Raw genomic sequence first — 23,646 nt, 5'->3', positions numbered from 1 at the left:
TTGCTCACCAAATTCATTCATTCAGCAAATACTTATCAAGCCTGAATTTGGTGTGTTTGGAAGTACTATGAAGGCTATAAAGGACTTTGATCCTGCAAGTCACAAGAAAGTTGAAGATTCCTTGCACCACAGCTAAGACCCAGAGCAGCCAATAGATAAATATTTTTTTAAATGTCAAAGGAAGACAGAAAAGTGATCTGATACCACTGAAAACTGAGCTTCCTGAAAGAAGCGTGAGGGACAAAAGAGAAAGAATGGGGATCCCCAGCACTGCCCAGAGGAAACAAGGAGAAAAATACTACAGACACTCCTGAGATTTCCTGCTGTCTCCATACCAACCAGCACACTGGCTGGAGATACAGAATACACTTAAGCCAACTGTTTGTGTTAGGCGTCCTGTGATGAGGTGCAGGCAGAGAAAGAAATCATGATACAGATATTGTCACAGGGAAGCACAATGAGTTAGGCTTGCATTCACATCTCATCAACTATTCCTAGCTGGGTAATTCAAGCAAGTGACTTAACCTCTCTGTGCTTCAGTTGCCCCAACTGTCAAAGACATTTCACAATAGTATCTCACAGGGCCACTGAGATGATAAATTTTTTAATTGCAAAATGCTCAGCACATAATAAAGTGCTCAATAAATATTCAAAATATTACAAACAAGAACAGTACGAAGTGCTAAGAAAATGGGTCAGAGATAGCACCTGGGAGGAGATCGTGTTTCAGCTGTATCTTAAAGGAGTATAGATGCTCACAAGGTGAACGCTCTTCAGGATGGATGGAGTATAATAATGCTGGAAGGAGCTAGAGGTGAGGATGAGAAGATGAGCTTCATTCTTCATCTCCATCATAGCCCAACTGCTTTATTCTCCACTCCTACTTTAAGTACAACTCTAACCCTATCACTACCTCTGCTTAAAACCTATGAATTAGTCTATCTGGATTGAGGGCAACATTCAAACTCCTTGGCATGCGCATACAATGAATGTGCTCATTCAATGAGCATTTATATAGTGCCTACTGTATTTCACAAACTGTTCTTGCGAGGACTAGCACACAGGCCTTGAAGGTAAGTTCACAGACAAGTAGGAAGAAAGATGAATACCAAACAGGTTCTGCACAATATAATCAAAGCTATAACAAGTCTGTGTCTATGACACTATAGTGAAGAAAAGGACTCATCTCTCCTTAGATTGGCAGTGTCAGGCAAAATCTATGGGGATAAGGTGAAGCGGAGTTTTAAAAACAGTAAGATAGCTTCTTGGCCTTTTGGCTAAGATCAAGTGAAAACTAAGTAAAAAGAAGAAGGGGAAGAAGACATGAAAAATGTGGAAGCAAAACAAAATATCAGAAACACGATTTGGATTCAACTGTTTAACAAGCTAGTGGGCTTTGCTTTACTACACCTGTCTAGTGGCTAACATTTTAAGATAAAAGCTACAAGGTCTCTCTTTGTTTCTGGCAGTATGCTTATGTATGTCTCTATTCATGTATCTATGTTATGTGTTATTTTGTTTCTACTTCCTACTGGTATTTGCTCCTTGGAAGAAAAGCTATGACCAACCTAGACAGCATCTAAAAAAACAGAGACATTACTTTACCAACAAAGATCCATCTAATCAAAGCTATGGTTTTTCCAGTAGCCATGTATGGATGTGAGAGTTGGACAATAAAGAAAGCTGAGAGCCAAAGAATTGATGCTTTTGAACTGTGGTGTTGGAGAAAACTCTTGAGAGTCCCTTGGACTGCAAGGAGATCCAAATAGTCAAACCTAAAGGAAATCACTCCTGAATGTTCATTGGAAGGACTGATGCTGAAGCTGAAATTCCAATACTTTGGCTAACTCATGAGAAGAACCGACTCGTTGGAAAAGACCCTGATGCTGGGAAAGATTGAAGGCAGGAGGAGAAGAGGATGACGGAGGATGAGATGGTTGGATGGCATCACCGACTTGATGGACATGAGTTTGAGTAGGCTTCAGGAGTTCATGATGGACAGGGAAGCCTGGCATGCTGCAGTCCATGGGGTTGCAAAGAGTCGGACATGACTGAGTGACTGAACTGAACTGAGCTAATGGTATTAGAATGGTATTTGTAAAGAGCCCTATTCAGTAAACAAAAGCTAGTCTAAGTTAAATTAAAACCACCCTGTGTTTATTAGCATTAAATATAGCACTTTTATTCTGCCTAGGTTTACTTAAAGTCAAATATGCTCATGCTATCTTTGTTACACAATTTGTCAGTAAGAAAGATAATTTAAGAGGATGATTAGGTATTTAATGTTCCAGAAATTTTCATGAATGATCTGAACAGTATTGTTATGAACAAGTAAATACAGATGGGTAAAAAGTTTATAAATAAACTTTTCAACAATTTAAAAAACTTAGCATTTCAATGGTGTCCTTAAGAGTTCAATATGACTGGAGCTTAGAGAGGTACAAGTGAGGGGCTGCAGGAGATGAGAGGGATCAAGTGAGCAGAAAGTGATCCTGGATGCTACGCTAAGGAGCTTGCACTTTATCTCATGAATAATGGGGAACCCTAAAAAGCCATGGTCAGTGCTGCAGAAGATGATAATCTAGATAGGAGCAGCAGAGAGATTATTGAGGGGCTCTAGAGGATGAATGAATGAACAGATAAATGAATGATCACAGAGATGAATGGTTCTGATAACTTCTTCTGGAGTTTCTACTCACAGGAGAAAGGGAAGTGGCTTTCATATCCTTTTCAACTGCTATCCCCTCCCCTGCCCCCAGCATTCATGAATGGTTTCTCTCTTTGGCACGCATGTGTATCTCTTCCTCAAATGCTGGGATCTCAGAGCCACTTGTATTGTGCCGGTTATATTTAAACAATCCGCTCTAGGAGATCAGTACCCAAACCAGTTAAATCAGAATTCCCAGGGATCCCAAGTAGAGAATAGAAATAAGCAGTCAAAGCAGTGTTTAGACCAAAATAGTCATCAATTAGAGGTATTCCAGGTTCGATGCCTGGGTTGGGAAGATCCCCTGGAGGAGGACAAGGCAACCCACTCCAGTATTCTTGCCTGGAGAATTCCTATGGACAGAGGAGCCTAGCGAGCTGTATAGTCCATGGAGTTGCAAAGAGCACAGCATAGAGGTATTCTGAGATTGCTGTGATCGGGTAAAAATGAGGATGCCGAGACGAAGCAAAGGCTTGAAAAGTGGGCATAAATGATTAGTCTCATAAGAGGACAACACTGCTCTCAGATGCATCACAGTAATTCAGACATCAGCGCTGGTCCCTTTTGATTCCTTGATTATTAGTACTCATACACCAATTTTACACATGCCAGGCAGTGGACAGTAGAAATAAAGAGGAGTAAAGCGCAATCCATACCTTCAAGGAGCTTCCGGCTTAAGGGAGAAAGGTGGGAAACCAATCATGCTCACTACATTGTGATAATTGCAAAGACAGGTGAAGAAGAAAGGAATGTTTCAGGCTACCTGTTAGTAAAAAAAAAAAAAAAAGGCCTTAATGCAGGGGAAAAAAAAAGTCAAGTCAAGCAGGATGTAGAAGCGTGATGAGTAAGACTTCATGAAATCAAGCAAATAGCTCCCACAAAGGCATAGAAGGAAGGTCTGGAAAATTTGAAAAAGAACTTAGCCAGTCTCAGCACTTTCAGTTGAGAGCCTTGCTCAAGATCTCTTTGCCCCTCTCCACCTCTCACTCAGGGCAAAGGCCTCGAAAGGCAGCTTTCTACTGTCGACACCAGAAAGGCTGGTGGGCAGACACGCTCTTCAGGCAGAAGACAGCTACCAGTGGGGTCACAATTAATCAGCACATCAGAAAAACCTGTGATCCAGCCATTGTTAAGAATGAAAGCGATGCTATATGGTCCATCTGTAGGGAACTTCCTAAAACACACGTCTGAGACTATGAACTTGGTGAGTTGCACAATAAACCAAAGGCAAACCTGAATTGCTTTCTCGGCTCTGTCACTTGCCGAGCTGCATGACGGTAGGAAGGTAAGGAGCCCCCGAGCCTGTTTCCGAATGCTTAAGAGGAGATGAGTTTTGTGTGATAACTCCAGCTCACAGGTTACTGCAAGGATTAATATGACCTATGTGAGATGGCCTCGCACAGAGCCTGACATCCAAGAGACGATAAACGTGAGCCCCTATATTACCCCTTCCTCTTGAGTCCTGGACTGAGTTCAGTGCATCTATCTTGCTCACAGTAGGTGTTCTTGCTTTTTTTTCAAGTTAATTTATTTTAATTGGAGGCTAATTACTTTAAATATTGTATTGGTTTTGCCATACATATAACGCCTTTATTGAATTTATCACAACACTATTCCTCTTTTATGTTTTGGTTTTCTGGCTGAAAAACGTGTGGGATCTTTGCTCCCTGACTGGGGACTGAACCCATACACAATGCATTAGAAGGCAAACTTTTAACCACTGGACCACCAGGGAAGTCCCTAGGTGTTTGTATATTCTTGGCGTGAATACCTATCAACCTCTACATAGCCACTGGGTCTAATTTTTTTTTAAATGGCAGAAGAAGGGCCCATGGCAGCATTTACTACATGCTAAATACTTTGCCTGGGGCTTCCCAAGTGGTGCAGTGGTAAAGAATCCACCTGCCAATGTCAGAAATGTAAGAGACACAAGTCGGGAAGATCCCCCGGAGAAGGAAATGGCAATCTACTCCAGTGTTCTTGCCTGGAGAATCCCATGGACAGAGGAGCCTGGCAGGCTACAGTCCATGGGGTCATAAAGAGGCGGACATGGCTGAGCTACTGAACACAAATACTTTGTCTACATTTCCTCATGTAATTTTCACAACCACTCAATGAGGTAGCTGGAGGTTATGCATCCCCATTTTGCAGCTGAGAAATTCTGAGGCTCAGAGAGTTGAAGTGGTGTCTGAGGTCATACAGCTCACTAAATGGAAGAGTCAGCAGCTGACTCTGGATCTAAATCACTGTTGTGTCTACCCAGATCCTCCAGAGAAGGCCATTCCAAAAAAGAGACTGGGGTAACTTCAGGTGACTTGGCTCACCGGATCAGACCTGGATGAAGTGAGACAGCTTTCTCATGCATGCCCTGGAGTGAATCTGTCTCCAATCCTGCTTAGTTACGTCTGCCAGGATCTCCTGTGCATCAGATGATACAACCCTGTGACTTGCTCTTTTCAAGGAAGGATTTCTAGAACTTTGTTATTAATAATAAATTATAAGATTAATTCTTGTGGTACAGAAGAAGAATTTATGAGAAAGGCTCTGGGACAATAATTGGTAAACTTTCTTAATTCTTAAATGAAAGGAAAAAAGAATGAACTAAATGAGATTTGGGACAAATGACAAGTGAGTCAATATTCTCTGCTTCTCCATGTCAGTCATTTTTTGGCCACTTTGGAGAGATTTTGTGCCTTTTTTAAACTTCCAGATTTCATACTTTCTGTTCAGCTTTTGCAACTTCCCAAGAGCACGGTTTTTTTAAAAAAAGAAAGAAAAAAATAGAACCTCAGCCCTTCTGTATCACTTTCAAGAAGGTACCTCTTACAGAAGGAAATTTGGGCCCTTAAAAAACCCTCACAGGCTTGCTTCAGCCCTTTCCTTCAAGACTACTCTTTTTTTTTTTTTTTTTTTTTTTTGCTTTTCTTGCAGTCTTCGGATGATCAGTGTTGCGTATCTTTGGGAAAAATTCATGCCAGACTAGTCAAATTGTAACGGCTGTTATCATCAGCTTGCAAAGGTTTCCAAGTTACTCCCCAACAGAGAAACCACACACATACAAGCACACAGGTCTCCTCTAATTTTGACATTGGAAATATCTATTTGAAAGTTTTCTTAATTAAAAAAGAACACAAATGATCACAAAACAGCATCATATCATCGCAAATCTAAAATAGAATCTAGACCATGCAGCATGCAACACTCATTGCCCCCCTTCTGTCTACCTCTTAGCATACAGAAACAAACTCCGGGTGTCTGCATGGCACACTCTTCACAGCAGTCTATCTGCTAGAAACATCTGCTAGGTCACTCAGTGTGAACCTCCCAAGCAGAAGAAGTATAGTGTACCATTAACTGGGAAAAAAAAAAAAAAGGACAAGGAGAAGAAGAGGAAAATGTGCCTTCTCCCAGCTTTGCCATTGGCTAGCTGGGAATATTTGCAAACCACTCCCACCCCCCACACACACACTGTTTCTTTAGCTTCAATTTCCAAACATTTCTAACATAACTACATTTGGCCTCATCTTCTTGAATAAAGGATGCTAAATATTTTTTTCTGTAAAGTGCAAAGTAATCATTCTATTCAATGAAACAAACATTCTCAGGGGCGACATAGTCTGTACTAGGCGTGCAGAAGAGAAAGACATCACCCCTTATTGTATAGTTCTGTGGTACTCTCTGAGATGACGCTTCCCAATCAGTGTGCTGAGGCCCACAGGACAGTTGCACCAAGGTGGTAATCCCCTTAGACCTCAGGGAGGGTAGACAGGGTAGGCTGGCTGGATCCCAAGGATGGTCCAATCTGCAGTGAGCAAGCTCGTCTATTTATTCAGTGAACTGATCAAGCATCAGCTTTCCTGTGAATGCTGGACTGTGGAAAAGACTAGGAGGAACTTGACTAAGATTATTAACATGACTGGGGTTATCTGCCCCACCGTGAATAAACTAATCATATCCTTTTAAAGCTGTAGATCTTTTTTAAAAGTTTTATTGGTTTGTTTCCTTCCAGTTAATTGCCACATCCCACTGTTGTGACTGTTACTTCCTTCTCAGTGATCAATTCTAGTCTTCTTTTAGCCAAAAAAAAACAAACAAACAAGAAAAAAAACCCAAATATGCAAAAATCACCTTATTACTCAATAAACACTTCCTATGCACCTACAATGTATGAGGCACTCCAGGGTCTTACAGAGGGAGAGAAAGAATAAATGGAAATGATACGTAACTACAGTTCTTAAAGGGGTCACAACTTAAAATTGTAAACAAAACAAGGATCACTAGGCATAGCTAATAATTAGGTCCCCAGATCCTAGGGCATATGTTTTGAGTCTACTACAAAATGTTTGATGTTTTTTTTTAAAGCAAAGCCCACTGAGAAGTTTCCAAAGTTTGAGCTGAGAAATAAAGTGCATGTGTACACACATCAACAGAATGAAAAAGAAGGAAGCTCACAAAATGAAACTGAAGTGAGCTCACAATCTTGGCTCAATCTATTGTAGTTGAAGACTTGATATTTCAAGCTGCTTAATCTCTCTGTCTCAGGTTCCTGTTCAAAAGCATGTGAAAAATAATCACCTACCTTCAGGCTACTGTAGATGGTAGCTTTTTTAAGTGTTACATGCTATTTTGGAAATTTACATATTGCTGATAAGAACATTTTTGAAGTATAAAGATTTAAATGCCAGTTACTGAAATGCTCAGTGAGTATGGAGGCTCTTGTCAATATTTCCAATATTTCCACTATCCAACAATTCCAGTCCTTGGGTGTATGCTCAGAAAAAAGAGAAAAAGACACTAATTCACAAAGATATACCCCAATGTTCATAGCAGCACTATTTACAATAGCTAAGATATGGAAGCAATCCATGTTCACCAACAGACAAATGGATAAAGAAGATGCGGTATGTATGTGTGTGTATGTTCACATATATACATATACACAGAAGAATTTTACTCATTACTAAGCCATCAAGTAGAATAAAATTCTGCATGTGCAGCAATGCTCATGGACCTAGAGAATATCATGCTTAGTGAAATAAGTGAGAGAAAGACAAACATCATATGATTCCACTTATACGTGGAATCTAAAAGACAAAACAAACGAATGTACATAGCAAAACAGAAGCAGACTCACAGGTAAACAAAACACACTACTGGTCACCAGTGGGGAGAGAGAGAGGCGAAGAGGTGAGAGAGGGGTGTGGAATTAGGGCTTATAAACTACTATATATAAAATAGATACACAACAAAGACATATTGAACAGCACAGGAAATCATAGCCATTCTTGCCATGATTTTTAATGGAATATATATAATCTGCAAAAATGCTAAATCACTATGCTGTACATCTGAAACTACTATAACATTGTAAATCAACTATCCTTCAATTTTGTAAAAACAGCATCACTTTGCTTACTGTCTCGGTATAAGGAACATAGATAAACGTTTTTTGTTACACACGCATGAAGTCATTGTTTTGAATTCCAGTATCCTCTGTGACACTTTGCACACAGGATGTCTTCAAAGTTTGCTAAGGAAGTAAAGAAATGATTGAACACAGTTTCTGATGTAGGTAGGGGAACTTGTATTAAGTCAGCTCCAGGCAGCTTCCCTTTTGATCACATCTTGAGATAAGTCCATTTGCTGTCAAAAGCCTCCGGTTCTTAACAGTGGAATCACATGGCAACAAGATGTGGGTAAAAACACATTTCCAATCCTGGCTGCCACACTAGACAATACTATCTACCCACTGGAAGTCTGATTTTTTTCATCTATAAGTGGGGATAATGCTTACCCCATAAAGTTGTTACCAGAACTCAGAAAGGAACTGTCTATGGTATGCCTACCACTGCATTTGACATGTAATTGATTTCCAACTAGTATTATCTTCTAGGACCACCCATTTTGTGTGTGTGACCATCTTAGGCCAATAATTTAACTCCCTGAATCTTGGTCTCCTCACTAATACAGTGGGGACAATAACACCTTGAAAGTTTCGGTGCAGAGTTAACAAGACAGTTTTAGGAAACTGTCTACAGGGGGTCTGTAGCATGGTATTAAGAACTGATGCTTTTGAATTACGGTTTTGGAGAAGACTCCTGAGAGTCCCTTGGACAGCAAGGAGATCAAACCAGTCAATCCTAAAGGAGATCAACCCTGGATATTCATTGGAAGGACTGTTGCTGAAGCTGAAGCTCCAATACTTTCGCCACCTGATATGAACAGCCAACTCATTGGAAAAGACCCTGATGCTGGGAAAGATTGAAGGCAAAAGGAGAAGGGGGCGACAGAGGAAGAGATGGGTAGATAAACAGCATCACCAACACAACAGACATGAATTTCGGCAAACTCCGGGAGATAAATGAGAGACACAGGAGCCTGGCATGCTTCAGTCCACAGGGTCTCAAAGAGCCGGACACGACTTAGGAGACTGAACAGCAACAAATGTACTTAACATGACTTTCCCTTCACCCCACAGAACTATTTTTACAGATTAGGATTGATTGGAAATTCTAATCACTGAGGATTACGTTACGTTTGTGTGTGTGCGTGTGTGTGAATTTCACTTGCCAAAAAGCCAGTATATATTTAAACACCATAAGAAAAGTCCATTGTAATCTACATGCCCCTTGGAACTATTTCCCACGTCAAAAGGTCTGCGGCCCACACGGCCATGCTCATTTTGAATGGCGGGCTCTCCAGACCAGCGCCAAGAATCTGCAGAATGCTAAGCAGTCAGAGTCACCCAGAGGGAACGGGGCTGCGTGAGCCTGAGTCACGCGGGCCGCGCAAATTCTGCGCAGCAGTGCCTGAAGGCTGGCTCCACAATGGAGATCTTTATCTCTCATGTGAATCAAGTGGGGAAAGTGTGGTCATCTCTTCCTGCAGTCTACTGCGTTTTCATTGACAAAAAACTAAGAGCACTTTTGTTGGCTCACACGCTGCCCTTTCCAGCCAGCGAGGGCCCAGCCATGTGAAGTTGCACTTCATAGTTTCAGTGGAGCACGTCTCCCCCAGTGAGAGAAAAGGTTACTTCCTCCATCATCCTCCCCTGACCACTACCTCCGCCAGATTCTATCATGTGCTAGAGAGAGAAGACGAAGCAAAAAAAAAAAAAAAAGCAGAGCAGCCAGCAGAAAAACCACTTCTCACTCTCGCCCAGCGTCTGAATCCAAAATGTTCATGTCCGGGGCTGTTACGAGGCTCCTCTGTGGTCAAGCCCCTTCCCCAGTTATGATTCACAGGCAGAAATGGTGTGGGAAGTCCTCTTACACACAGATATCAAGTAGTGTGTTGGAGGTGGCGGTGAGAGCTAAGGAGCATGATCTCACAGACTACTCTGTGAACACTCGCTTCAGACAAGAGAAACAAGACAGTTACGGCTTTTCTCAATGACCATTCTATTACTGTTCCCACTCTTTGATCATCTCAGTTAGAGGTGACCCCCCATTTTAAACTTCCTCCAAAAGAGAGAAAAACTGAGGTCTCAGGGGTCAGTGATCTGCATGAAATCACCCAGTCAATAAACGCCAGGACAAAATTGCAATTTAGAAGAGGAAAAGCCTTGTCCAGAAACTTATATCTAAAAACTGTTGAAATGAAATGCACACAGAATATCAAGCACAGGGCCTGGCTTTCAGTAGGCATTCAGAATTTTTTTCTTCTTCTTGGGAAAAAGGAAAACGTTCTGGTTAATTGATGGTTCTACCACACTGCAGGCCCTTTCATCAGCAGAAACCTTTATCTCCACAGATGATAATAACCACCACAATGACGGTATTAATACTTACTATTCTTTATCAAATGGCCTTTACCCAACCACTTATTATTTTTGAAGTTTTAAATACATTTTAATCCCAACTGACCCCCCCAAAAGGAAAACGTCACAAAAAGGATCATCTGTCTACTCACACCGGCAATCAGAAATATTGTGAGTGAGTTTTCCTAAGTTTGGGCCAATTACCAGGTGATAAGGGTAGGGTCACATAATTAATCACCTAAACCAAGACAGATATCAGAATGGACAGCTGTGCTGTGAGTAATTACTCTGGGATAACATGCATACACGCAGGACTGTCCCGCACAAACCAGGACACATGGTCACCCTAGTTTAGCAAAACTAAAGTCCCAAGTCACCGATTAATTATTTTTCAAGTAACGATCATGGCTGATGAGAAAGGCATAGACCTTCAACGGGCTCCACTTTAATTCTAGGCCTTGAACACCTTGAAGAGAGGCTACGATCCATGTGCTCAAGGGAATATTGTCCCCACTTTCACCTGTAGCTAATAAATCCCTTTAGCGTGGGGAATATGTGTTTCCAGTGACCACAGTCAGCTCTCCAGGTGCTCACTTTTACCTGTGTGACAATTCTTGGGATACTGAATTAGTAACAAGAAAGTAGCTTAATGCAAAGCTAATCACAACCATGAAAAGTATGTGTTGCTCTATTTTGTCCCAAACTGAAGAATTCATTCTGCCTCCAGCACAGTAAAACCTATCTCCCTACAGCCTAGGGAGTATCCTTGTTACTCTATTCTAGCTAGTTTCCTCTCTCCGAGATGGGGTTACATAAACCTTGCTAATTCCTGAGGACTTCATTCCCTTTCCCTGTTGTACATGCAGGCTGTGTTCTTCCATTATTGCACTAAGCATGTCACTTTGCCGACAAAGGTCCATATAGTCAAGGCTATGTTTTTTCCCAATAGTTATATACAGTTGTGAGAATTGGACCATAAAGAAGGCTGAGCGCTAAAGAATTGATGCTTTCAACTGTGGTGCTAAAGAAGACTCTTGAGAGTCCCTTGGACAGCAACAAGATCAAACCAATCAAACCTAAAGGAAATCAATCCTGAATATTCATCGGAAGGACTGATGCTGAAGCTGAGACTCCAATACTTTGGCCACCTGATGCGAAGAGCGAACTCTCTAGAAAAGACCTTGATGCTGGGAAAGATTGAAGGCAGGAGGAAAGGGGAATAACAGAGGATGAGACAGTTGGATGGCATCACTGACTCAATGGTCATGAGTCTGAGCAAACTCCAGGAGATGGTGAAGGACAGGGAAGTCTGGCGTGCTGAAGTCCATGGGGTTGCAAAGAGTTGGACACAACTTGGTGACTGAACTGATGGAAGATGTGTTTTTTCTCTTCCTAAAATTACATCAATTCTATAAGGTATATACTATCATCATTACCATTTTACAGATGGGGAAAACGCAGGTTTAGACAAGTTAGTTAACTTGCCTAAGACAAGTTAGTTAACTTCACCATACAACTACTCTGGCAAAGTTCAGATCTGTCTGACTCCAAATTCCAGGTCCTCAACCTCTAGTTAGAATAATTCTTATAATTATGGTCCAGTCCTTGATCATAAGATCTTGTCATCATCAGTTACATTTCAGTGATTCCCAAGTACATTCAATGCTAAAGTCCTCTTTTTACATGGAAAGGCTTGTCTCTACAGATCATCCAGAGAAGTGTTCCCTGGAACTGTTTCCCACATTGTATTCATCAGTAGGAAGTTGGACCCCAGTGATTCTACTGAGAGAGGGTCAGTTCCTTTCCTATCGGCCGTTTTTGTTCCTGATAAGACAAAGGCAGTGTCTATCCAAAAAGGAGGCCTTTCTCTGACCTCATGTACCAATCTGTTGTTCAGTGGCTAAGTTGTATCCAACTCTTTGTGACCCTATGGACTGTATCCTGACAGGCTCCTCTGTCCACGGGATTTCCCAGGCAAAAGTACTGGAGTGGGTTACCATTTCCATCTCCAGGGGATATTCTCAACCCAGGAATTGAACCTGTATCTCTTGCATTGGCAGGCGAATTCTTTTATCACTGAGCCACCTAGGAATCTGAATGGCACATAACTCCATTGACTTAAACAGAAAGAATAGGCCTTTATTTCACAGCAAGCCTAAGAGGAGGAAATGCCCATTTCCTGCTTCCTAACATACAGGCCTCTGGGCACCTCCACTGAATTTCCTCTTTCTTTCTTTGTACAAGCTTTCTTTCTACTGGTTAATTTCTTCCCAATTGGGCTCCCTGTTGGGAGGCAGGGGGAGAAGATTACCCACTACCTCTTGGGACCACTAGGCCAGAAGCACCTTCCCAGTGGGGGGTCTATCAGAGGAAGAGAGAGCAGATGGACAACCTGAAGTGAACTGGGGTTGGTGTAAAAGCCTCAGGTGTCTCCGGCACTTGCCGCTCGCCGGCAGTACCAATTAACAGCTATTGCCCAATGACCAGATGCCGCAGAGAAAAATAGTAAATGACTAAGTGTTCATAGATCGGTCAGTTTGGAAGATGGCTTATAAGTTCAATCTTGTTAGCTTGAGGTATCCATGACTCTGAGATAAAACAGAAACCAAAAATGCTACATGAGGTATGTTCCAAATTTCTAAAAGCTAGATACCTTTTTATTTCCTCTTGTTAGAGTTCTTGTTTTGCACAAAGATTGTGTTACTTTCATGATTGCATTTGTTTATAATTATTAATCAAAACAAAATTTTTATTCATTAGACTTGATGAGCTAATTAAAATGTCAGGTTTAATAATAATTTGAGGAAGAAAATAAGATACACACATCCATACTCTAATACAAATCAGAAGATTACACTTCACTGTGCGAAACCACACAGCTTCTCATGGCACTTAAAGTAAAGTTCTAAATCCTCAATGGAGCCTAAAAGACCTCAAATAGTGGTAAAGAACTCACCTGCCAGCGCAGGAGACATAGAGATGTGGGTTCAATCCCTGGGTCAGGAAGATCCCCTAGAGGAGGAAATGGCAACCTACTCCAGTACTCTGGAGCCTGGAAAATCCCATGGACAGAGGAGCCTGGCAGGGTGCAGTCCAAAGGGTCACAAAGAGTCAGACACATCTCAGCAACTGAACAACCTACCATTCACCTCCTTATTCACTGCAATTGGTTTCTTGAATATGAGAGTGAATCTCTGTCTCAGGATATTTGCACAAGCTATTCCCTCTGCTTGGAAGACTCTACCCTCCTTTATCCACTGGAGTCTCAGCTCCAGTTTCTCCCCCTCAGCAAGGCCTTTCCCAACACACCATCCAAATCTGCATCTTCCCAGCCTCCTCACAATCACCCTCCAGAACAATACCAATCTTGTTTTCTTGATGATACTTACTACTGTCTGAAATTATCTTGTTAATGTACATGTTCCAACCTATTATACATTTTAATAGAAGATATAATCATGACTCCCATACAAATATAAAACAAACATATATCAAAGTATGACCCAGAGAGATGTTGTGGGGAGGGAGGTGGGAGGGGGGGTCATGTTTGGAACGCATGTAAGAATTAAAGATTTTAAAATTTAAAAATAAAAAATTAAAAAAATTTAAAAAAAATAAAAAGTATTTTTTAAGATGTTTGCTTAAATTTATTTTTATTTCTATTTTGGATGAGCTCCACAGCATGTGGGATCTTAGTTCCCCCACCATTGAACCTGTACCCCCTGCAATGGAAGCTCAGAGTCTTAACCACTGGACCACCAGAGAAGTCCTTCCAAGAATTTATATAGCTCAGTAATTAATGAGGTAACCACAGTGAAATGTGACCACGAGTTCAACAGAGAAGTCCAAATGCCACACACTGATATTTAGCTAAGGAATGCAGAAATGGATTTACAAACTGATGTAAAACAGGTAAAACTGCTCAATAGCGACAGGGTAACAAATCATTTGCATTGTTCCTGACATATTTTGCAATTCTATGGGCAGGAATTAATCCAATGACTAACAGTTTTCTACAACTTAACTTCCATCTCTACAGAGTTGTAAAGATAGTTGTATTACTATTACTATCTGAAACTGTCCTTTGTTCCTTTTCCCTAAACTCCATGCCCTGAAATATAAGTTTCATGAAAGCAGAACCTTTGCCTGCCTTATTCACCAGAGTTTCCCCAAAGCTCTGAATCATGACTGATTTATACTAGGGGCTCAGGAATATTTCTTAAATAAATAGATGATCAAAGACACAGTTTCACTAAGCATAAAGCCTTCCAGGTCCATCTGGATTGCTGCAAATGGCAAATTTTTTCATTCTTTTTTATGGCTGAGTAATATTCCATTGCACACATATGTGCACATACATATATACACACCCTGTATCTTATTTATCCCTTCTTCTATTGATGAACACTTAGAGTGCTTCCATATCTTGGCTACTATAAATAATGCTGTTATGAGCACTGGAGTGCATATGCTTTTCCAAATTAGCATCTTCCCAGCCTCCTCACAGCCATGGGTTTCCCAAAGGGTCAAATGATATAATTTTTCATCTGAAGCACCATACCAATGTAAGGGGCTTTATTTACTCCATTCTCATTATACAGCATAGTGGTTATTATGAATCTCTGAAATCAGTTGCCAGGGTTCAAATCCTAGCTTTGCCATGTGTTACATTAACAAAGTCACCTAGCATTTGAAGTTCAATAAAGGTGCTACTTGCCCAAGGGCACACAGCTAGAAAAATAGAAGGGTATGAACTTCATCCTAAGTCAGGCTAACTTTACCTTCCCAGGATTCTTTCCTTTGGGCCGTTACTCATAACCTTTAATTTCAGATTTCCAGTAACATTGTGATTCATTGCATTATCTGCAACTTCCACATCCTGGAGTCTTGTTCCCTGAGACATAAAGAACCAGCTCTTAAACACTGTCACTGAATTACCCAGAACCTAGTATAACACCTGGCTTCCCTGGTGGCTCAGAGGTTAAAGCGTCTGTCTCCAATGCAGGAGATCCGGGTTCAATCCCTGGGTCAGGAAGATCCCCTGGAGAAGCAAATGGCAACCCACTCCAGTATTCTTGCCTGGAGAATCCCATGGACTGAGGAGCCTGCTGGGCTGCAGTCCAGGGGGTCACAAAGAGTCAGACATGACTGAGTGACCTTACTTTACTTACTTACTTAGTAAAACACTTGGCTAGCAGTAAGCCCTAATATATCCTTATCAAACAGGTGAAGAAATCCACACATGTCCAAGTCAATGGGGAAAAGATAGAACAATTATCTCCCATCTATTTAGGGTTTATTTAACTAGCAAGAATAGAAGCTGTGAAAATAGTAACCACTCAGCTCCCAGCAAACTGTCATACCATCCCCGTCTAGTCTGGCATCAGCTTCAATCAATGCGCAAGCCTATGGCACATTAAGTGGAGAATTTGATCCAAAAGAAACACAATCAGTAGGCACATAGGCAATTGTTCTGATTAAACACTGCCTGCTGGAATTAAAACACCATAGGCTGTTTGCAGAACTCCTTGATTTTAATTAGATATACCCCATCTTAATAGCAAAGACACAACAATGCATTCCTCAGGCCCCGTGCAGTGACCAATGTAATGACTCTATGATAGAGTGAGGCAATTCTGCATCCAGTCGGGGAAATTACAAGAAGATCGATTAAAGTTGCCCAGTTTAATTCCTCCAAGTCTCATTTGGTGGACCGAGGTAAGCAGTTCTCCCTGTGTCAGGGAGCAATTTATCTCACCAGTATCCCAACTGCAAGGGGACTAACATTTGTTATCAGCTGATTACACACTAGGCTATCAGCTTAGGTATTTGCATAGAGGATCTCTGTCAGTCCTCCCCGGTGACCACTGTGTTGCAGATGTGCAAACTGAGTCTCAGTGAGGGTAAATAATATATTCTGACACATCTGATAAGTGGTAAAGCTTGGATTCAAACCTGGAATTGCCTGGCATCAAAGATGTTGGTGTTTGTGGGGCAGGTAAGAGGTAGCCCTGCCTAGATTTATACCCTGGCTCTGGTATGTATTAGGATAGAGCCTTGGTAGTTCAGTTCAGTTCAGTTCAGTCGCTCAGTCGTGTCCGACTCTTTGCAACCCCATGAATTGCAGCACGCCAGGCCTCCCTGTCCATCACCATCTCCCGGAGTTCACTGAGACTCACGTCCATGGAGTCTGTGATGCCATCCAGCCATCTCATCCTCGGTCATCCCCTTTTCCTCCTGCCACCAATCCCTCCCAGCATCAGAGTCTTTTCCATTGAGTCAGCTCTTTGCATGAGGTGGCCAAAGTACTGGAGCTTCAGCTTTAGCATCATTTCTTCCAAAGAAATCCCAGGGCTGATCTCCTTAAGAGTGCACTGGTTGGATCTCCTTGCAGTCCAAGGGACTCTCAAGAGTCTTCTCCAACACCACAGTTCAAAAGCATCAATTCTTCAGTGCTCAGCCTTCTTCACAGTCCAACTCTCACGTCCATACATGACTGCAGGAAAACCATAGCCTTGACTAGATGGACCTTAGTCAGCAAAGTAATGTCTCTGCTTTTGAATATACTATCTAGGTTGGTCGTAACTTTTCTTCCAAGGAGTAAGCGTCTTTTAACTTCATGGCTGCATTCACCATCTGCAGTGATTTTGGAGCCCCAAAAAATAAAGTCTGACACTGTTTCTACTGTTTCCCCCATCTATTTCCCATGAAGTGATGGGACCAGATGCCATGATCTTAGTTTTCTGAATGTTGAGCTTTAAGCCAACTTTTTCACTCTCCACTTTCACTTTCATCAAGAGGCTTTTAGTTCCTCTTCACTTTCTGCCATAAGGGTGGTGTCATCTGCATATCTGAGGTTATTGATATTTCTCCTGGCAATCTTGATTCCAGCTTGTGTTTCTTCCAGTCCAGCGTTTCTCATGATGTACTCTGCACATAAGTTAAATGAGCAGGGTGACAATATACACCCTTGACATACTCCTTTTCCTATTTGGAACCAGTCTGTTGTTCCATGTCCAGTTCTAACTGTTGCTTCCTGACCTGAATACAGATTTCTCAAGAGGCAGGTCAGGTGGTCTGGTATTCCCATCTCTTGAAGAGTTTTCCACAGTTTATTGTGATCCACATGGTCAAAGGCTTTGGCATAGTCAGTAAAGCATAAACAGATGTTTTTCTGGAACTCTCTTGCTTTTTCCATGATCCAGTGCATTTTGGCATTTTGACATCTGGTTCCTCTGCCTTCTCTAAAACCAGCTTGAACATCTGGAAGTTCATGGTTCACGTATTGCTGAAGCCTGGCTTGGAGAATTTTGAGCATTACTTTACTAGCATGTGAGATGAGTGCAATTGTGCGGTAATTTGAGCATTCTTTGGCATTGCCTCTCTTTGGAATTGGAATGAAAACTGACCTTTTCCAGTCCTGTGGCCACTGCTAAGTTTTCCAAATTAGCTGGCATATTGAGTGCAGCACTTTCACAGCATCATCTTTCAGGATTTGAAATAGCTCAACTGGAATTCCATCACCTCCACTAGCTTTGTTCATAGTGATGCTTTCTAAAGCCCACTTGACTTCACATTCCAGGATGTCTGGCTCTAGATGAGTGATCACACCATCGTGATTATCTGGGTCATGAAGATCTTTTTTGTACAGTTCTTCTGTGTATTCTTGCCACCTCTTCTTAATATCTTCTGCTTCTGTTAGGTCCATACCATTTCTGTCCTTTATCGAGCCCATCTTTGCATGAAATATTCCCTTGGTATCTCTAATTTTCTTGAAGAGATCTCTAGTCTTTCCCATTCTGTTGTTTTCCTCTATTTCTTTGCATTGATTGCTGAAGAAGGCTTTCTTATCTCTCCTTGCTATTCTTTGGAACTCTGCATTCAGGTGCTTACATCTTTCCTTTTCTCCTTTGCTTTTCGCTTCTTTTCTTTTCACAGCTATTTGTAAGGCCTCCCCAGACAGCCTTTTTGTATTTTTGCATTTCTTTCCCTGGGGTTGGTCTTGATCCCTGTCTCCTGTACAATATCACGAACCTCCATCCGTAGTTCATCAGGCACTCTATCAGATCTAGTCCCTTAAACCTATTTCTCACTTTCACTGTATAATCATAAGGGATTTGATTGAGGTCATACCTGAATGTCATAGCGGTTTTCCCTACTTTCTTCAATTTCAGTCTGAATTTGGCAATAAGGAGTTCATGATCTGAGCCACAGTCAGCTCCTGGTCTTATTTTTGTTGACTGTATAGAGCTTCTCCATCTCTGGCTGCAAAGAATACAATCAATCTGATTTCGGTGTTGACCATCTCGTGATGTCCATGTGTTTAGTCTTCTCTTGTGTTGTTGGAAGAGGCTGTTTGCTACGACCAGTGCATTTTCTTGGCAAAACTCTATTAGTCTTTGCCCTGCTTCATTCCATATTCCAAGGCCAAATTTGCCTGTTACTCCAGGTGTTTCTTGACTTCCTACTTTTGCATTCCAGTCCCCTATAGTGAAAAGGACATCTTTTGGGGGTGTTAGTTCTAAAAGGTCTTATAGGTCTTCATAGAACCATTGAACCTCAGCTTCTTCAGCATTACTGGTTGGGGCATAGACTTGGATTACTGTGATATTGAATGGTTTGCCTTGGAAATGAACAGAGATAATTCTGTCATTTTTGAGATTGCATCCAAGTACTGCATTTCAGACTCTTCTGTTGACCATGATGGCTTCTCCATTTCTTTTAAGGGATTCCTGCCCAGAGTAGTAGATATAATGGTCATCTGAGTTAAATCCACCCATTCCAGTCCATTTTAGTTCGCTGATTCCTAGAATGTCGACATTCACCCTTGCCATCTCTTGTTTGACCACTTCCAATTTGCCTTGATTCATGGACCTGACATTCCAGGTTCCTATGCAATATTGCTCTTTACAGCATCGGACCTTGCTCTATCACCAGTCACATCCACAGCTGGGTATTGTTTTTGCTTTGACTCCATCCCTTCATTCTTTCTGGAGTTATTTCTCCACTGATCTCCAGTAGCATATTGGGCACCTACCAACCTGGGGAGTTCCTCTTTCAGTATCCTATCATTTTACCTTTTCATACTGTTCATGGGGTTCTCAAGGCAAGAATACTGAAGTGGCTTGCCATTCCCTTCTTCAGTGGACCACATTCTGTCAGACCTCTCCTCCATGACCCACCCATCTTGGGTGGCCCCACAGGGCATGGCTTAGTTTCATTGAATTAGACAAGACTGTGGTCCATGTGATTAGATTGACTAGTTTTCTGTGAGTATGGTTTCAGTGTGTCTGCCCTCTGATGCCCTCTCACAACACCTACCATCTTACTTGGGTTTTTCTTACCTTGAACATGGGGTATTTCTTCATGGCTGCTCCAGCAAAGTGCAGCCGCTGCTCCTTATCTTGGATAAGAGGTATCTCCTCACCCCTGCCCTTCCTGACCTTGAACATGGAGTAGCTCCTCTCAGCCCTCCTGCGCCCGCGCAGCCACCGCTCCTTGGACGTAGGGTTACCAGAATACTATTTTTGTTTTATTTGATTTCTTTCCCAAGAAATGTACTTGTTTACTCCTGGAAGAAGGAGAAGAAGGTGGTAATTCTGTTTACTACCCCCAGTAACAGGGAGAGTCCACCTTGCTAAGGATACAGGAAGACAAAGTTCACCTGCTTATTATCTACCTCTTAGAACTGTTGGGAGGATGAAATGGGACAATTCCTGGAAAGATCACGGTGGTGGCTGGGGATCCACCATAACTTCCTGATGCTTCGCAAACTAAACAAGTATCACAGGATATCCCAGAAGGTGATGTGAAGTTCTTTCAGCTCCAACACTCTTCAAATGGAGGCTTTTCTATTTGCATGAAAATGAAAGTCGCTCAGTTGTGTCTGACTCTTTGCAACCCCATGGACTATACAGTTTATGGAGTACTCCAAACCAGAAGACTGGAGTGGATAGCCTTTTCCTTCTCCCGCGGGTCTTCCCTAACCTGGAATTGAAGCAGGGTCTCCTGCATTGCAGGCAATTCTTTACCAACTAAGCTATCATCTATTTGCATATAAAACAGAAAAAAAAAACCCATGGGCTTTGTCAGTGTCTACTAGAGGTACAATTCATTTACTGTTTGATGCATTAATTCTACTTCTAGAAACCAGTCCCATAGAACACTTTGATAGAATGTGAGAGTACATACATGGAAGGCCATTAATTGTAGCATTATTTGTAAGTTGAGACATTAAAACAACTGACATGTCCAGCCATCAGGTGTGGTTAAAGAAGCCATGGTCCACTCACACTGTGGAAGACTATGCGGACTTGGAGAATGAGAACAGTCTGTCTGCACTAATATGGAGAATTCACCAGGGTATATTTCTAAGTGAAAACAGGACTAAGTGTAAACAAGCTATAATATACTTCCTCTTGTCTAAGACAAGAAAATAATCTCCATATGTTTCATACATTTGCAAAAACAACAAAAGAGCACAGGAAATACAAACAAGAAACTAAAAAAAAATGCCGTTTGTGGTGGCTGTTTAGGCGCTAAGTTATATCCAAGTCTTTTGCAACCTCGGTTACTTCACAGGAAATGTATTGGAGAATTGTGGAAGGGAAAGAGAAAGACACAAAAGTTGCTTGTATTTGCGTTTCTATACCGTCACACCCTTTGACTGATGTGAGTTCATACCTATTAAAAGTAAAGCTAATTTTTAAAAGCCTTTCTAAAAATTGAGAATAAACCAAGACAAATAAACCCAACCATCCATCATTTAGTAACATAACCACACAGAGAAATCATCATTTTTCCCCCCAAGATGCTTTGACCACAGTACTTTGATTGCACATCCTCTGCAGAACATGTTCCATGGACAAAAAGAACTACAGGGAAATTTAAATCTGACTGTAGTATGTTAGTGAGAAAGCTCATACTGTTATTCTGAAACCATTTTATTTATGTCATACAATAAAAAAATGAGGAATTATGAATGACTGTCAAAGAGAATAAAAGATTCAATCATGAGATCAAAAATTAACTATAAAACTAACGTTGACATTGCAGCGGAAATAGTTAAATGAATGAATGATTCTACTAATTGTGTATTATCTATCTTAGTCCATTGAAATGGTCTAGCGACGATGTCACTAAAGTAGATATAATCACACCTAGCACTCTGATTTTGCTTTACAAAAATCTATTTTTCCTGGAGAACTGGTTGCTTTCAGGACTGGGTTAGGGAAGGTACACGTTGAGCCTGGAACACATTGTCGTGTTCAAAAGCAAAGAAGCTTTCAAATAGTAATTGGATATGTCAAAAAGACACAAGAACCACCTGGAAGGAGCTCATGCTACCCAAAATTGTCATGATTGAAGTCCTAAAAGAAACAATGATTATAATGGATTGAAATACTTGGGGCTTATGAAAGCCATGAGTCCATAATGATACTCAAAAAAAATGAAAAACAAAAAACCTCGGAACAAAAAAGTATACTTGTTACCATTTGAAGTGGTTACTAAAGCAACATCTTCCTTTGCAAATTAGTAATTAAAGAGAAGTAATTAAGTATTCATCCTACCTTGTCTGTAAAAACTCTATTTCAGGGCAAATAGACCCATTTATGACAGAGAGATCTGCTTTATGGAAGCAGGTCAAGCAATAAATGTAGAAGGAATGTTGGAATTAAAAAGCTAACACATCACCACTCCTAATAGATCCTGAGGCATGGAGGGCGTCTGTTAGCACAGAAGTGCAGGTAGTGATTAAGTGCAGTGTGAGAAGAGTGAGAGAAAGCTCCCAGGGAGTCAGTGCGGGCTGAGGCTTGAATGTGAGGACAGAGAAGAACACAGGGGGACTTATCAGGTCGGGGTATGTGCTGGGGAGCTGGGAAAGCTTTGAGGATCTGCGCTGATACTGAAGGTCATTGTTAACCATTCAAGAGATCCAAAGTCAGCATAAAACCTGTACGTTGCAGAGAGTCCAAATTTTCTTGAGAAAATGCCTTTGGAAGGAGCTTTGTGGTAGCCCCATATGGGAGACCACCCCAGCACATTTGCCCAGAACTGGGATCACCACACTATTTGAGAAATAAGAGGTGGTTAGCAACTGACCACAAAGACAGTACGCTCTGAGACGCACATGGAAACTGTAGCCAATTGAGGGTCAAACAAGAGCCCTGTCTCCCATCTTTGACTTTCTCAGGGATGCATGGCACATTCAGCAGATTAGCTGCCATTCCTGACATCAGTAACACTGCTCGTCTTGTTCAGCGTTATCTCCATCTCCTCTCAGTCATAACTGAAAACATCCATGTAGTGAGTCCCTCATGCTGAGTATTCACGTGCTAAGATATATAAGAAGGGATGGCAGACCAGAGGCGACACTAGAAAAGGAAGACATTAGGTCTTCCTTCCTTCCAGAGGTCACATTAGGAAGGAGCTGTGTTGGAGCAGCGTAGGTGAGACGGAGTGAAGGAAAGCTACTGGAGAGAGTTTCAGGTAGGACATGGCATCGCAAGATTTGTGCTTGGTGCACTGAGACGACCCAGAGGGATGGTACGGGGAGGGAGGATGGAAGAGGGTTCAGGATGGGGAACGCGTGTTTACCTGTGGTGGATACATGTTGATGTGTGGCAAAACAAATACAATATTGTAAAGTAATTAACCTCCAATTAAAATAAATAAATTTATATTTTAAAAAATTACTCTGGTTTCACTGTAAAGAAGGGTGTGGAGTAGCCTTAGAGAATGAACTTATGGTTGCTGGGGGGAAGGGATGGTTAGGGAGTTTGGGATGGGCATGGACACTGTAATGTATTTAAAACAGATAATACCAAGGACCGAAAAAGCTGGCTTAAAGCTCAACACTCAGAAAATGAAGATCATGGCATCTGGTCCCATCACTTCATGGGAAATAAATGGGGAAACAGTGGAAACAGTATCAGACTTTATTTTGGGGGGCTCCAAAATCACTGCAGATGGTGACTGCAGCCATGAAATTAAAAGACACTTACTCCTTGGAAGAAAAGTTATGACCAACGTAGAGAGTATATTCAAAAGCAGAGACGTTACTTTGCTGACTAAGGTCCGTCTAGTCAAGGCTATGGTTTTTCCTGTGGTCATACATGGATGTGAGAGTTGGACTGTGAAGAAGGCTGAGCGCCAAAGAATTGATGCTTTTGAACTGTGG

Source organism: Ovis aries, chromosome 9, assembly GCF_016772045.2.
Source record: "Ovis aries strain OAR_USU_Benz2616 breed Rambouillet chromosome 9, ARS-UI_Ramb_v3.0, whole genome shotgun sequence".
Classification (NCBI taxonomy): domain Eukaryota; kingdom Metazoa; phylum Chordata; class Mammalia; order Artiodactyla; family Bovidae; genus Ovis; species Ovis aries.
The sequence above is the reverse complement of the archived record's forward strand: the minus strand, read 5'-3'. Positions refer to the sequence as shown.